Below are 16,323 nucleotides of genomic sequence, written 5' to 3'. Positions count from 1 at the left end.
GCAAGTTATTTATAAAAATAACATGGTAGTATTAAAATTTTTGAAAAACAAATAGCAAGCAATGCCACAGTCGGGCGTCTGAGCGACACCACATAAAGGGCTTTAAAAGAAATGCCACAGTCGGGTGTCTGAGCGACACCACATAAAGGGCTTTAAAAGAAATGCCACAGTCGGGCGTCTGAGCGACACCACATAAAGGGCTTTAAAAGAAATGCCACAGTCGGGCGTCTGAGCGACACCACATAAAGGGCTTTAAAAGAAATGCCACAGTCGGGCGTCTGAGCGACACCACATAAAGGGCTTTAAAAGAAATGCCACAGTCGGACGTCTGAGCGACACCACATAAAGGGCTTTAAAAGAAATGCCACAGTCGGGCGTCTGAGCGACACCATGTAAAGGGCTTTAAAAGAAATGCCACGGTCGGGCGTCTGAGCGACACCACATAAAGGGCTTTAAAAGAAATGCCACAGTCGGGCGTCTGAGCGACACCACATAAAGGGCTTTAAAAGAAATGCCACAGTCGGGCGTCTGAGCGACACCACATAAAGGGCTTTAAAAGAAATGCCACAGTCGGGCGTCTGAGCGACACCACATAATGGGCTTTAAAAGAAACAATCATAGTGAATATCCCGGAGGTAGAACCATCCTTGAGATACTCGATAATAACAATAATAATACGGGTTAGTCAATAATAATAATAATCATAGTTATCACAATTCACGAGTAGTAATTCCATTTCTGGTTAACCGTTTCACCTTCGAAGACCGACACTAAGACCGACACCTGACCCATCCCAGACTGTAATCCTTAACCATGGACACGGCTATTTGAATAGATTTAATCTCTGCAGAGGGTGTACTCTTTACCCACGAGTAACGGATTTCTTTAGTCCATCAGGACTAATTCCGTCTACGGCCTTTTTGTTGAAAACACACCTAACTTGCACACACCAGCTTAACTCACACGTGTCTGGAATCACCCACAACACCTGTTAAGCAACTCTAAGTGGGGAGGCTACAACCTCACGTAGCATGGGATCAAATTTATATCGCGCGCTCTAAGGGGTGGCCTCCCCTCTCGGTCCCAACCGGAAACACCCATGCCCCCGGACCAGGTGGCTTGCCTACCAGCTACAACCGGTACCTTCCACCATGGCCTCTCTGTACGGTGTGTGCTAGAAAGAGGTTGACAACTTACTGAACCGTACTCTACTTGCTGTAGAGACGAGTGGTAGTACGAAACAAGTATGGGGGTTACTGGCACAAGACTCGATCTACGGTCGACTCAGGAGGTTTAAGTATTCCCCGCATGATTAGTATAACGAATATATTTCAACCAACAGAGTCACCGCTCATGTCACTCTACCATGCCATACTAGACATAACCGTCCCGATGGAGACCGGCGACAAACTCATGCCTACCCAAGGCTGAGGTTTTCCCGGGTTCCTGCCGGTATGCATGCAAGGCACATGAGGGTGAATGTCATTACAAGTGTGTTCATTACCAACAGCCTGGAAATCACTAATATGCACTCATGCATATGATCATACCACATGAAATAACGAGTCCTTCGAAATGCGGTGGTGTTATGAATGTATCCACGATCACACCAAAAATATTATGCCGGGATTCAGAATGCTTGCCTTCAATGTTGTGTAGGGGTGGGGTGCTCTCCAAAACTTTTGAAAGCTTCTTCTCTCTCCCCAAAATCCTATTTAAAATTATAATTGAATTAACACACATTTCAAAAACAGTACAAAAAAATTGTTTGAAATTTTTTCAAATAAATCTTAAAATAAACTAGACCAAATTTGAGGAAGGTGGGAAAAAGAATCAACTCATTTGGAGTTATATTTAAAAAGTTATAGCCAGTCAAAGTTGTGGTCAAAATCTGTTATTTAAAATAAAACAGAAAAGAAAACATTTCAGATAGAAATACGCTTTTGGTGCAGAGGAGGCGTACTTGGGGCTTTACGCCTCCACTTAACCACGTGGACAGACACGGGGTCGCTGACAGTGGGTCCAGAGGGCCCACTGGTCAGGTTTGACTAGTCTTCTCCCTCCTCTTTCTCTGTCCCGAGCGGAGGCGGGACTCCGGCGATCGCCGCCGGCGATTGGCGGTTCCGTTTGAGAAACTGAAGTCATCCACGGGTTCAGGGGGTCGAGGCGGTCCCGCCGGTGGGTGTTATGGCCTCGGGAGTGGACGGGGTCGTCGGCGGTGAGCTTCGCGGCGGACGGAGAGCTTCGGGAGCAGAGTGGTTTTGGGGCTACGGTGGTCCTTGATCAAAATCGAGTAGTGGGAATGGTTTACGGGAGGATGAGGGTGCTCTTGGTGGAGAGAACGGAGAGTGGGAGGCTCTGGTGGTGCCGAATTGGCCGGGGCAGTGGTGGCGGCTGCAGTTGCCGGAGGTGGGGAGGAAGACCTCCCCCGGGTCGATTGGCTGTCATGGGAGGACTAGGGGTGCATTCTAAGGCTTCCTGTGTGCTCGGGGAGGCTCGGGGGCCTCCTTTTATAGCTCGTCGAGGTCGGTTCCGCGGCGGCCGGATAAGCTCTCCGGTGAACCGCCTCTCTGTAGCTTGCAGGGCAACGTGGCGTGGCTGGGGATGACGGCAGGAGCTAGCGGACGATTGGGCACTGCTCCAGGGGCGAGCTGGCGAGCGGAGGTGGCTTTGGCGGTGCCGACATGGGCAGAGGCTGTCGGGCGGCGGCGGCTAGCTCTTGGCTTGCCGGGCGTGGCGAGGGGTGGCTTGGCGCGTAGCGGTGAGAAAGGGAGTGCGTGGCGAGGCTCTGCAGTGTGGGCCAAAACCGTGGGGGCCAGCATGTCGGCTCGGTGCGCATGCGTGCCAAACGCACGCTCTGCTCACGCTCTGGGCATGCACGGGACATGCTCGATGTAATGCCAGAGCGTGCTAGAGGTCGCGGTCGAGGCTGGTAATTAACAGACCCAGGTTAGGAGTAACGGGGAGTCTAGTGGACATGCTAGTTTGATCAGAGGTGCAAGTTCACAGTGCAATGCCACAACTCATGTCAAAATTGGTCATGCACTCCAGGTGTTCGACAAAATGCCAAGGGCACTTAGGCAAGTCTTGGAGTGGCCAAAAAACTCCAGATGGGGGTCTCTTTAGATGCAAGAGAGAGTGGTGAGGTTAGTTGGCCAAAAGCAGAAACTTGCTAGAGTAAGTTTAACAAAACTTCAATTTTGGACAGAAAACAAATGACATCATTACATGAACCAAAAATGATCCAAAAGGTGCATGCTCCTGGACTTAAGGGTTTAACATGGGGGACTACAAGTAGGAGAAATAATCATGGATATAGGAGCAACTAAAATGGTGGTTGCTGTACAAATCATCAAGTTGGTCCAGAATGGAAATGAGGTTGTTTCACTCAAAATTTTCAAAGAACAGCACTAGGTTTTTGCATAGTGTGGAATCATAGGCTATTACCAATATCCCATAATTTTGGTGGAGGCCAGGAAGAATTATTTAAAGGAGTTGTAGTGCAAAATGCACTCTGGACCAGAGAAGAAAAATTGAGTGTAGAGCTCAAAATACGCAATGAATTAAATATATTATTACACAAAAGTGATTTAGAGACATCACATGACATCTCCAAACTTTTGTGGGAATTTTAAGTGAATTTATCAAATGGTTGTAGTTCAAATATGGTCATTTAACCTTGAAAAACCATTTTCAAGAAAGTAAAGATCAAGCAACTTAAATTAGTTAATTAATTACACTGATAAAAGGAAAGTTTTTCTTGAGAGGTTAGACAAGTCCAATAACACATTTGAAAAGTAATTTTCTCTTTGGGAAAAACTCATCAAAACAGGGAAAGTAAAGATTTAAAAATCAAAATGGAGCTCAGAAATCCAAAGTTTTAATTCCTGGCAACATTTTAATTTATTAAAACAAGGCCAAATTTTTGGGGTGTCACAATACTATCCCCCTTAAGAAAAATCTCGTCCTCGAGATTTGTTAAAAGCGGTGTTAAGAAAATAATTACGCAACAAAGATGTGGCTACAGTGAGAGGGCAATAAGTGGTGAAAACCCATAGTGAAAACTGGGGCTGCGTGGAAGAGTTTACGGTTCGGGACAAAAACGGGTGATTTCTACGCTGGATAAAAATTTAGAAAAACTCCTAAATTTACATATACGCTGGTCGTACCCGAGAGCACAGTGCTCCCTCTGGCCGACAGGTGGACCCGGGGTCCACTGTCAGTCTCCTCTTCTCCCTCTGGCTCTTCCTTCTACCTCTTCTCTCCCGCGCGCTTTCTCGCGCTTTCTCCACCGGCGATGCCTAACTCGTAGGGCATCTAGGCCGTACCGTGGTAGTGCGCGGCGTGCTAGCTACCGGTGCAGCGTGCACTCACCTCGCGGGCCAGCGTGCTGTCAGCACTGCTCGCGGATTCGACTCCGAACACCGGCGATCGGCGACGAGCGGCGTTGGTGGACTTTGCCCACCGTACACTGAGCTCGAGCTATAAAAACGGCCGGGGTGCCTCTCTCTTCTTCCTCGCACCTGGCCTCACTTCTCCTCCTCCTCCCTCCATTACTGCTTACCAAAGCTCGGGCGAGGCTCTAATGGCGGAGGCGATGCCGGACTGGTTCGTGATCCTGATATGCGGAGGGCTGGCGACACTGCTGGGGCTCTTTGTGCTCCTGTGCGCGATGATCTTCGACGAGTATTGCAACGCTGCGGCTCGGGTGTTGGCTCTCCGCGGTGGTGGTGATCATGAGGAGTAGATGGAGGTGTGCCGGGTGCTAACTGTTGTTAGGGGGTGATTAGCTAGATGTAACGCCGTTGCAAAGTTTTGCAAACAGTGTATGTGTCTGAATGATTATGGTTGTGAGTCTGCTGCGTGGTGCTGTGTGAAATTAGTTAATCCATGTCGTGAGAAGGGGCAGGTGTAGCAACTCAGGGAAAAGAAATCTCACTCCAGGATTTTGCAAGGGAAAAACAGTTAATTTAAAGGAGCATAAACCACAATAAGAACTACACACATTAGTAGAAGCCAAATAATTGACTCGTCGTACAAACTCAGAGTATCACGCATAAGTCACACACATAAATAAATGTTGCAAAGAACAAATACAGTAGTGACGTCTAAAATGAAAATGGTAACTGGGTGGGGTCCTGATAAAATGTCTCTGGTAAAGGGATACACTCTTCTTCTATCGGAGGCAGTGGATTGACCAGTCGATGTATGCGTCTCTCCGTGTCGGGTCTCAGTGGTCTGCCGATGGCAATCTGAGGATTTAAATCTGCGAGGCTCTGGAGATAATCCATCACTCGCTGGTTCAAATGCTCTTGAGCAATGATGTACTGGATAAGGTTGGCCAGAACTGGGTCTCTCTCAATACGTCCACCGGGAAAAGATGTTACTTCTCCGGGTGCTGCACGGCTCGGAAAGTAATAATATCCTCGTTCGCGGGCATAGGGTACTGCGGATCGAAGACGAGCAATCGCTTCTTTTGCAGCAGCCTCTATGGCCAGGTGTGGGGTTGGCATAGATTTCCCCACGAAAGAAACTTCCGTTGGATCTTGGTTGGAGTCTACGGGAGGGATGTGTACTGCTGCCCAATATTCCGAGGTGGATGGGGTGATCCTTGATTTGAACAGCTCGTACTGAGGTGGCTGGGTAGAACCCATGGTACTGCGGGTAAAATCCCACAATATTTTGACAAAGCTACCTGGGGTTGCATCTGGGGTTCTCAGATGAATGCTGGGGCTCGGCATGACAGGAAAAAGTGCGAGTGTGGTGCACAAAGTGGGGGTTGCTGGGTAAGGTCACAAGGTGGCCTTTATATAGCAATGGAGCTGGATTCGTTTTACCGTGGTGAAAGGTAATAAATTTGCCAGCTTAGCTCCAAAGGTTGGGTCAGTGTCAGAGATACACATATCTCATAAAGAGACGTGTTACTGTGGTTGTCGTCGGGTTGGTTTTGGTAGTTGTGCCCGGAAAATGTGCAACTATGCGCTGACCAAATATGCAAGGCTACTATTAATACAGAGGCACAACGACAGGCTGCGTTAATATACACGGTTGTACGATTACAAAGCGAGGATACACTGTAACTCGGTGCTACTCATACGGCTTAGTCTACCTCGTTCATGTCTAAATGGGCGCGCCTGGTGGATGTCGAGGCTTCTCCACGTGTCTCTCTGCCGGGATTAGTCGGAGATGGCGGAGGAACTGCAGGGTCGGGGTAGTGAGGATGACCATCGCGGGGATTGTTGGCCACAACCCCGTTGGAGTGTGCTCCCAATATGCGACGAAGCACCTCTGGGGTTATCGCAGCACCTTGGACGATGGCTGGGGCAGATCTCGGGGTCTCGACCGGTTGTCCAAACAGCACGACTGGGTTGTCGGTGTTGGGCTCGTTTTCTCCTCTCGCCGGGGCTCGACGAACCAGCTCTCCACAAGCTGTGATTAAATCAATAGTGATCTGGTCGAACAGTGCCTCTAGTGCACTTACATAGCGCACTAGGTGCAACAGTGCGGGGTCCGTCTCGTGACCTCCGTTGGCAACTTGGGGTGGTCTACCATACCCTTCACGTCTGGGGTATAGTGGAACGAGCGACAGTTAACTCTGGGCGACAAGTGCCTGAGATGAACTATAGCCTCTCGAGCGGCTAGCTAGATGGCTTGTGGCTCAAAGGAAGTTGTCCTTCCGGTGAACCTGTAGGGGCGCTCGGGTGCTAGACCCCTACCGTAGATGTGCACAGTGGCCCAGAATTGACGGTCTTCACCGCTCATGGCTCCTTGATACACAACATATTCTGGTGGCTCTTCTAACGCGTAGGCACGACGGGTGAGGTTTGCGAGGATGGTCACAAAACCTCCAAGGTTGGTTGCTGTGGTTTCGTTGTGCACTATAGGTCCAGGCATTGTGGCTTGGTTTGGGGTAGCGGCTGTGCGGTGCTGTGTTGGGACTAGCGTGCCCTTTTTATAGGAAAAAGGGGGCGGAGTCTTCCTTCGCACGCTTGAGGGAAAGGACTATTTAGGGGTCGGTCACTGGCGCATGAGTGACAGGTTAGGTTGATAGGTTGGGCACCGACTGCCAAAAGGTGTTGGGTCACTTTATGGCTATCTTACACGAGAAGCTTGGCTGGGGTTTGACTAAGGTCTAGTGGGTTGGTTTGCCTAAGTTTTTCTACCTGGCTAAGATAGGATTAGCCAATGGTCAGCCTGGCTCTGATACCAAGTCTGCCATGACCGGTTTTTTTCCGGGTAATAAATTTCCAGAAAAGACCGTCGTGCTCATCAGCCCCAGGATTACTGTTAGCTGATGAGGCTCCAACTAGATACAGAAATCCAAGCAGAATACAACATATGTAGTACAAGACCATTCTGGCCTGAGAGTACAACAAATGGTTTCTAGTGGTTGATGGCGGAAGCGGTTTGTGAGACATCAGTGTCTATGGGACTCCATTTCCCACAGGAACAGCTGACCAGGTTAACTCCTATCTTCGCGAGGTACAATCTCCATTTGTGCGGGTTCCGGGGCTGACATCGCGTCGCTCCTCTCCGAGCAAGAAAATCTGGCCAAGACAATAGCCAGGGACAAGCCAGTGAGTACTTTGAATGTACTCGCAAACTTTATGAACACATGTATAATATAACAATGATGTGCTAAAATATTTTATGCTCATGACGTCAGTCACAAACGATAAATGAAACTCTGATGCGTGCAAGCAAGTTATTTATAAAAATAACATGGTAGTATTAAAATTTTTGAAAAACAAATAGCAAGCAATGCCACAGTCGGGCGTCTGAGCGACACCACATAAAGGGCTTTAAAAGAAATGCCACAGTCGGGTGTCTGAGCGACACCACATAAAGGGCTTTAAAAGAAATGCCACAGTCGGGCGTCTGAGCGACACCACATAAAGGGCTTTAAAAGAAATGCCACAGTCGGGCGTCTGAGCGACACCACATAAAGGGCTTTAAAAGAAATGCCACAGTCGGGCGTCTGAGCGACACCACATAAAGGGCTTTAAAAGAAATGCCACAGTCGGGCGTCTGAGCGACACCACATAAAGGGCTTTAAAAGAAATGCCACAGTCGGGCGTCTGAGCGACACCACATAAAGGGCTTTAAAAGAAATGCCACAGTCGGGCGTCTGAGCGACACCACATATTGGGCTTTAAAAGAAACAATCATAGTGAATATCCTGGACGTAGAACCATCCTTGAGATACTCGATAATAACAATAATATCACGGGTTAGTCAACAATAATAATAATCATAGTTATCACAATTCATGAGTAGTAATTCCATTTCTAGTTAACCGTTTCACCTCCGAAGACCGACACTAAGACCGACACCTGACCCATCCCAGACTGTAATCCTTAACCATGGACACGGCTATTCGAATAGATTTAATCTCTGCAGAGGGTGTACTCTTTACCCACGAGTAACGGATTTCTTTAGTCCATCGGGACTAATTCCGTCTACGGCCTTTTTGTTGAAAACACACCTAACTTGCACACACCAGCTTAACTCACACGTGTCTGGAATCACCCACAACACCTGTTAAGCAACTCTAAGTGGGGAGGCTACAACCTCGCGTAGCATGGGATCGAATTTATATCGCGCGCTCTAAGGGGTGGCCTCCCCTCTCGGTCCCAACCGGAAACACCCATGCCCCCGGACCAGGTGGCTTGCCTACCAGCTACAACCGGTACCTTCCACCATGGCCTCTCTGTACGGTGTGTGCTAGAAAGAGGTTGACAACTTACTGAACCGTACTCTACTTGCTATAGAGACGAGTGGTAGTACGAAACAAGTATGGGGGTTACTGGCACAAGACTCGATCTACGGTCGACTCAGGAGGTTTAAGTATTCCCTGCATGATTAGTATAACGAATATATTTCAACCAACAGAGTCACCGCTCATGTCACTCTACCATGCAATACCAGACATAACCGTCCCGACGGAGACCGACGACAAACTCATGCCTACCCAAGGCTGAGGTTTTCCCGGGTTCCTGCCGGTATGCATGCAAGGCACATGAGGGTGAATGTCATTACAAGTGTGTTCATTACCAACAGCCTGGAAATCACTAATATGCACTCATGCATATGATCATACCACATGAAATAACGAGTCCTTCGAAATGCGGTGGTGTTATGAATGTATCCACGATCACACCAAAAATATTATGCCGGGATTCAGAATGCTTGCCTTCAATGTTGTGGAGGGGTGGGGTGCTCTCCAAAACTTTTGAAAGCTTCTTCTCTCTCCCCAAAATCCTATTTAAAATTATATTTGAATTAACACACATTTCAAAAACAGTACAAAAAAAATTGTTTGAAATTTTTTCAAATAAATCTTAAAATAAACTAGACCAAATTTGAGGAAGGTGGGAAAAAGAATCAACTCATTTGGAGTTATATTTAAAAAGTTATAGCCAGTCAAAGTTGTGGTCAAAATCTGTTATTTAAAATAAAACAGAAAAGAAAACGTTTCAGATAGAAATACGCTTTCGGTGCAGAGGAGGCGTACTTGGGGCTTTACGCCTCCACTTAACCACGTGGACAGACACGGGGTCGCTGACAGTGGGTCCAGAGGGCCCACTGGTCAGGTTTGACCAGTCTTCTCCCTCCTCTTTCTCTGTCCCGAGCGGAGGCGGGACTCCGGCGATTGCCTTCGGCGATTGGCGGTTCCGTTCGAGAAACGAAGTCATCCACGGGTTCAGGGGGTCGAGGCGGTCCCGCCGGTGGGTGTTACGGCCTCGGGAGTGGACGGGGTCGTCGGCGGTGAGCTTCGCGGCGGACGGAGAGCTTCGGGAGCAGAGTGGTTTTGGGGCTACGGTGGTCCTTGATCAAAATCGAGTAGTGGGAATGGTTTACGGGAGGATGAGGGTGCTCTTGGTGGAGAGAACGGAGAGTGGGAGGCTCTGGTGGTGCCGAATTGGCCGGGGCAGTGGTGGCGGCTGCAGTTGCCGGAGGTGGGGAAGAAGACCTCCCCTGGGTCGATTGGCTGTCATGGGAGGACTAGGGGTGCATTCTAAGGCTTCCTGTGTGCTCGGGGAGGCTCGGGGGCCTCCTTTTATAGCTCGTCGAGGTCGGTTCCGCGGCGGCCGGATAAGCTCTCCGGCGAACCGCCTCTCTGTAGCTTGCAGGGCAACGTGGCGTGGCTGGGGATGACGGCAGGAACTAGCGGACGATTGGGCACTGCTCCAGGGGCGAGCTGGCGAGCGGAGGTGGCTTTGGCGGCGCCGACATGGGCAGAGGCTGTCGGGCGGCGGCGGCTAGCTCTTGGCTTGCCGGGCGTGGCGAGGGGCGGCTTGGCGCGTAGCGGTGAGAAAGGGAGTGCGTGGCGAGGCTCTGCAGTGTGGGCCAAAACCGTGGGGGCCAGCATGTTGGCTCGGTGCGCGTGCGTGCCAAACGCACGCTCTTCTCACGCTCTGGGCGTGCACGGGACGTGCTCGACGTAATGCCAGAGCGTGCTAGAGGTCGCGGTCGAGGCTGGTAATTAACAGACCCAGGTTAGGAGTAACGGGGAGTCTAGTGGACATGCTAGTTTGATCAGAGGTGCAAGTTCACAGTGCAATGCCACAACTCATGTCAAAACTGGTCATGCACTCCAGGTGTTCGACAAAATGCCAAGGGCACTTAGGCAAGTCTTGGAGTGGCCAAAAACTCCAGATGGGGGTCTCTTTAGATGCAAGAGAGAGTGGTGAGGTTAGTTGGCCAAAAGCAGAAACTTGCTAGAGTAAGTTTAACAAAACTTCAATTCTGGGCAGAAAACAAATGGCATCATTACATGAACCAAAAATGATCCAAAAGGTGCATGCTCCTGGACTTAAGGGTTTAACATGGGGGACTACAAGTAGGAGAAATAGTCATGGATATAGGAGCAACTAAAATGGTGGTTGCTGTACAAATCATCAAGTTGGTCCAGAATGGAAATGAGGTTGTTTCACTCAAAATTTTCAAAGAACAGCACTAGGTTTTTGCATAGTGTGGAATCATAGGCTATTACCAATATCCCATAATTTTGGTGGAGGCCAGGAAGAATTATTTAAAGGAGTTGTAGTGCAAAATGCACTCTGGACTAGAGAAGAAAAATTGAGTGTAGAGCTCAAAATACGCAATGAATTAAATATATTATTGCACAAAAGTGATTTAGAGACATCACATGACATCTCCAAATTTTTGTGGGAATTTTAAGTGAATTTATCAAATGGTTGTAGTTCAAATATGGTCATTTAACCTTGAAAAACCATTTTCAAGAAAGTAAAGATCAAGCAACTTAAATTAGTTAATTAATTACACTTTTAAAAGGAAAGTTTTTCTTGAGAGGTTAGACAAGTCCAATAACACATTTGAAAAGTAATTTTCTCTTTGGGAAAAACTCATCAAAACAGGGAAAGTAAAGATTTAAAAATCAAAATGGAGCTCAGAAATCCAAAGTTTTAATTCCTAGCAACATTTTAATTTATTAAAACAAGGCCAAATTTTTGGGGTGTCACAGGACAACGTAGAGGTGTTGTCTCAAAAGGCACCGAGCCGAGGGGAGGTAGTCCTGGGGGCGCCTCGAGGCGACCTTCCGGACCCTAGGCGCAAAGGGAGCAAGACTCCCACGGGCTCCAAGTTTGGCCCCCAGCCAAACACTGCGCCGGAACCTTCGGTGGTTCCGGACTCCAGCGGGCGACCCCCCGTTAAGAGGGGCAAGCCGCCCATGCTAGTGGCCTCTGCCCATCCAGAGGCACCGGACAACTTGCTGGAAGTGCTTCATGGCGCTTCCATCGACGAAGAGCACCGCACTATCATGAGTGCGGTGATCGAGAAAGTTCAGTACGCCAAAAATGGACTGACCGAAGCTTGTGCCAGCCTCCTAACAGGCTTTCAGGTAAGCAATCAAAATATAGGAAAAATTTACCGCATAGACAGTAGCCCGTGATGCTCTGTTTGGCGTTCGCGAAGAAAAACCGAATAGAGGATCAAATAATGACTCAGGAGTCTAATCAGAATATGTCTATGTGCATATGCAGGCTTCACTGCTGGCCGCTGCCGCACGTACTGCGGAGGTCACTGCACTGAAGCAGGACCTTGAGCGGTCCGAGGACGAGCTCAGCCTTACCAAGAGGCAGCTGGAGGAGAGCAAAGGTAAGAAATACCTTGTCTATATATTAAAAAGAAATTTGGTTGTAAAATAATAGGATCATCATGAATTTGCCAGGGGCCACGACCGAGGTGGCGACCCTGAAGAAGGCGCTGTCCGAGGCCGAAGACAAAGCGGCCAAGGTGCGCATTGAGCGGGAAAAGCAAGAAGCCGGGGTAGGCGAGGTGCAGCAAGAGCTCGAGGCTCTCGCCAAAAAACACGAGTCCTTGGAGCGTGACTCTAAGACGCGAGAGTCCGAGCTTGCAAAGGCGCTCGAAAGTGCACAGAGCACCAAGGCTGAAGCTGAAAGTGCAACTATCCCTAGGTGGTTTTGGTAATTCATAACAACATATAGCTCATTGAGCTAATGCTATTCCAAGATGATTATTTCAGGAAAGCTCAATGATTGGCATGGCATGGATGTGAAAGTGGAACCCTCAAAATGCTAAGGACAAAGGATTGGCTCAAGCTCAAAAGCTCAAGACTCTTCATTTTATATTTTAGTGATCCAAGATCACATTGAGTCCATAGGAAAAGCCAATACTATCAAGGAGGGATGAGGTGTTGCTTAATGAGCCTCTTGCTTCATATGCTTAGTGATATGCTCCAAAACCCTCAACTACTTTCCCATATCCACATATGACCTAAACCCTAAGCCAGACTCGGTCCTACCGATTCTTCCTATCCGGCGCCACCGAGTTTCACTTGTCATTAGCCACTGCCAAACCCTAGCAATTCGGTTCTACCGATAAGGATCTCGGTCTCACCGAGATGGGATTGCAAACTCTCTATTTCCCTTTCGTAACTTTTCGGTCTCACCGAAAGAGCGAAACGGTCCCACCGAGATTGCAATGTAAACTCAGTGTTTCCCCTTTGTAACTTTTCGGTCTCACCGAGTTCCACTCGGTCTCACCGAAAGAGCAAATCGGTCCCACCGAGTTTTCCTGACCAACTCTCTGGTTAGCTAATTACCAAATTCGGTCTCACCGAGTTTGTGTAATCGGTCTCACCGAGATTACGTTATGCCCAAACCCTAACCATATCGGTCCTACCGAGTTGCGTGTCAGTCCCACCGAAAATCTCTAACGGTCACTAGGTTTACATTTTCGGTCCGACCGAGTTTGTTGATTCGGTCCCACCGAGATTGGAAAACTGTGTGTAACGGTTGGATTTTGTGAGGAGGCTATATATACCCCTCCACCTCCTCTTCATTTGGAGAAAGAGCCATCAGAACACACACACCATTCCAACTCATATGTTCTGAGAGAGAACCACCTACTCATGTGTTGAGACCAAGATATTCCATTCCTACCATATGAATCTTGATCTCTAGCCTTCCCAAGTTGCTTTCCACTCAAATCTTCTTTCCACTAAATCCAAATCCTATGAGAGAGAGTTGAGTGTAACGGTTAGATTTTGTGTGGATGCTATATATACCCCTCCACCCACTCTTCATTCTGTGAGAGAGCCATCAGAACATACCTACACTTCTAATACACATTTTCTGAGAGAGAACCACCTACACTTGTGTTAAGGTCAAGATATTCCATTCCAACCATATGAATCTTGATCTCTAGCCTTCCCAAGTTGCTTTCCACTCAAATCTTCTCTCCACCAAATCCAAATCCTGTGAGAGAGAGTTGAGTGTTGGGGAGACTATCATTTGAAGCACAAGAGCAAGGAGTTCATTACCTACACACCATTTGTTACTTCTTGGAGAGTGGTGTCTCCTAGATTGGCTAGGTGTCACTTGGGAGCCTCCGACAAGATTGTGGAGTTGAACCAAGGAGTTTGTAAGGGCAAGGAGATCGCCTACTTCGTGAAGATCTACCGCTAGTGAGGCAAGTCCTGTGTGGGCGATGGCCATGGTGGGATAGACAAGGTTGCTTCTTCGTGGACCCTTTGTGGGTGCTTGCTTCTTCGTGGACCCTTCATGGGTGGAGCCCTGTGTGGACTCGCGCAACCGTTACCCTTTGGTGGAGCCCTGTGTGGACTCGCACAACCGTTACCCTTCGTGGGTTGAAGTCTCCATCAACGTGGATGTAGGATAGCACCACCTATCCGAACCACGGAAAAAACATCCATGTCTCCAATTGCGTTTGAATTCTCCAAACCCTTCCCTTTACATTCTTGCAAGTTGCATGCTTTACTTTCCGTTGCCTATATACTCTTTGCATGCTTGCTTGAATCATGTGATGATTGCTTGACTTGTCCTAAATTAGCTAAAATCTGCCAAGAACTAAAATTGGGAAAAGGTTAAGTTTTTATTTGGTCAAGTAGTCTCATCACCCCCCTCTAGACATACTTCGATCCTATAGAAGCCCACAAGGCCCTCCAGGAAATTGATGCGGTGAAGAAGATAGCAGTGGGTAAGGCATTCATTATGCAAAGCAAGCATGTGAGGGAAACTTTCCTTTTACTTACCCGAGTTCGGAGCTCTCCAGGAGCGTTCGTAGATCTTCCCCACAGTGTGCTCGATGCCGCGGAGTTTTACTGAGCTGAGGAGGGGAGCTTGACAAAAAAGTTGTTCTGGTCTCAGTATACTGGGACCGAACACCCAATGCCCTTGAGCGACCGGCTGAAGCAACTGGTCGAGCTTCACAAGGCGGCCGAACAGGCCATGAAGGGTCTTATAGTCCGGATGTGGCCTGGCGATCCCCTGCCTAGCAGCTACTTCAGTCTGGTGAGGCGGCTTGTGGATGCCTGCCCATGGCTTGAAGTTATAAAGCGGTCCGTCTGCATCGAGGGTGCTCGCAGGGCTTTTGCCCGGGCGAAGGTGCACTGGGCGAAGCTGGACGCCGTAAAGCTGGTGAAGGAGGGGCCGCCGGAGGGCAAGGAGCATCGCTGCCCCGAAATGTATTATGACAGTGTCCCGAAGGGTTCCCGGCTTGTGGCGGAGGAATGTGCTAGAGATGTAATTTTTGAATGAACATGCTCATGTGATCATGTAATGTGAAACGAGTTCATTTGCGCTATGCAACGCTTTTTGAAATTAAAATATTACCTTATGTGCGGCCGTTTATAAAATCTGAGAGTTGGCCAGTCGTCGGCTTCTGCCCCCATGTAACTAGTACTGGGGTGTTCGGGATAAACCTGAGCACTCTTTATCCCAATTTTGGGTCCTTCGAGGGAGGTGTTCAGCACAACGAACCATGCAATCATAATATAATGCTTTATCTCTCTCACTTAGCCATAGAAGTCTACAATTTTAAATTTTGGCGAAGCCCCTAGTATTTGGAAGGCTGAATTTGGGGCGCTATATACGCCTAAGTCGGGCAAGGCCGACTCCTCGCCTGAAGCAGAAAAAGTCTTTAAGGACTTAATACCTCTCGAACAGCGACCAGCTCTCGCCTTATCACGACAGTCAGTTTTCGGCCTTCTCTACTGAGGTGCTCGTCTGGAAGAACCGGGACACAATCGCAGTAGTTCTCCCAGCGCTACCTTAGCCGGTATAGCGGAACATAAGGTCCCAAAACATGGGAGCTTGGCAAACCCAACTATTGACCCCAAGACATAATTCGGAGCTGATGCATATAATGCTATAAGTTCGGGGTGCCGCACTGTCGAAAGTGTTCAGACTTCTCATGCTGTATTATGGGGTAAACGAAAGCCCCTGGCGTACTGACCGTACCAGAATGTACGGGTGCAAGTTGTCATAAATGAACATATAAAAAAGGATGGATAATGCAATAATAGACTAATGCTATGCATTGTTATTTAAATAATATGTCGAAGCGTACTGATACAAGTAGTGCAATAAGCAAAAAATAGGACTATTTGACATGTCCTATCCAAGGGCAAGCTGCATATGGGTAGTAAAAAGTGGGTATATCGATTGTTATTAGAGACCACCTAGGGGTTCCCTTGTACGTCTTAGCTTCTTGCCTCCTTGGTTGTTCCTTCCCGTAATGTGTTCGGCAATCATACTACCGGAAAGGGCTTCCAGAGAGTAAGGTCCTGAAAGAGAAAAAAATGATAAAGGTATGCAGCCCCTAGGGCGGTTAAGCCGCATTGCGGGACGTGCCCTGATCGTGCCCCCGCCTATGCCCACGGTATTTTCAGTGCGTAATTATGTACGCGCAGCACGGATTTCGTCGCTTGACTGGGACTGGGACGGGGGCCGAATTGCTAGGCGAGCTCTGAACGTGCCAGGCGATCCTGTTGCAGGTTACTCCAGACTCGCTTGACGGTGTCCGGGGGCTGTA

This window comes from Triticum aestivum, chromosome 5A (assembly GCF_018294505.1).
Source record: "Triticum aestivum cultivar Chinese Spring chromosome 5A, IWGSC CS RefSeq v2.1, whole genome shotgun sequence".
Classification (NCBI taxonomy): Eukaryota; Viridiplantae; Streptophyta; class Magnoliopsida; order Poales; family Poaceae; genus Triticum; species Triticum aestivum.
Note: the sequence above shows the minus strand (reverse complement) of the source record.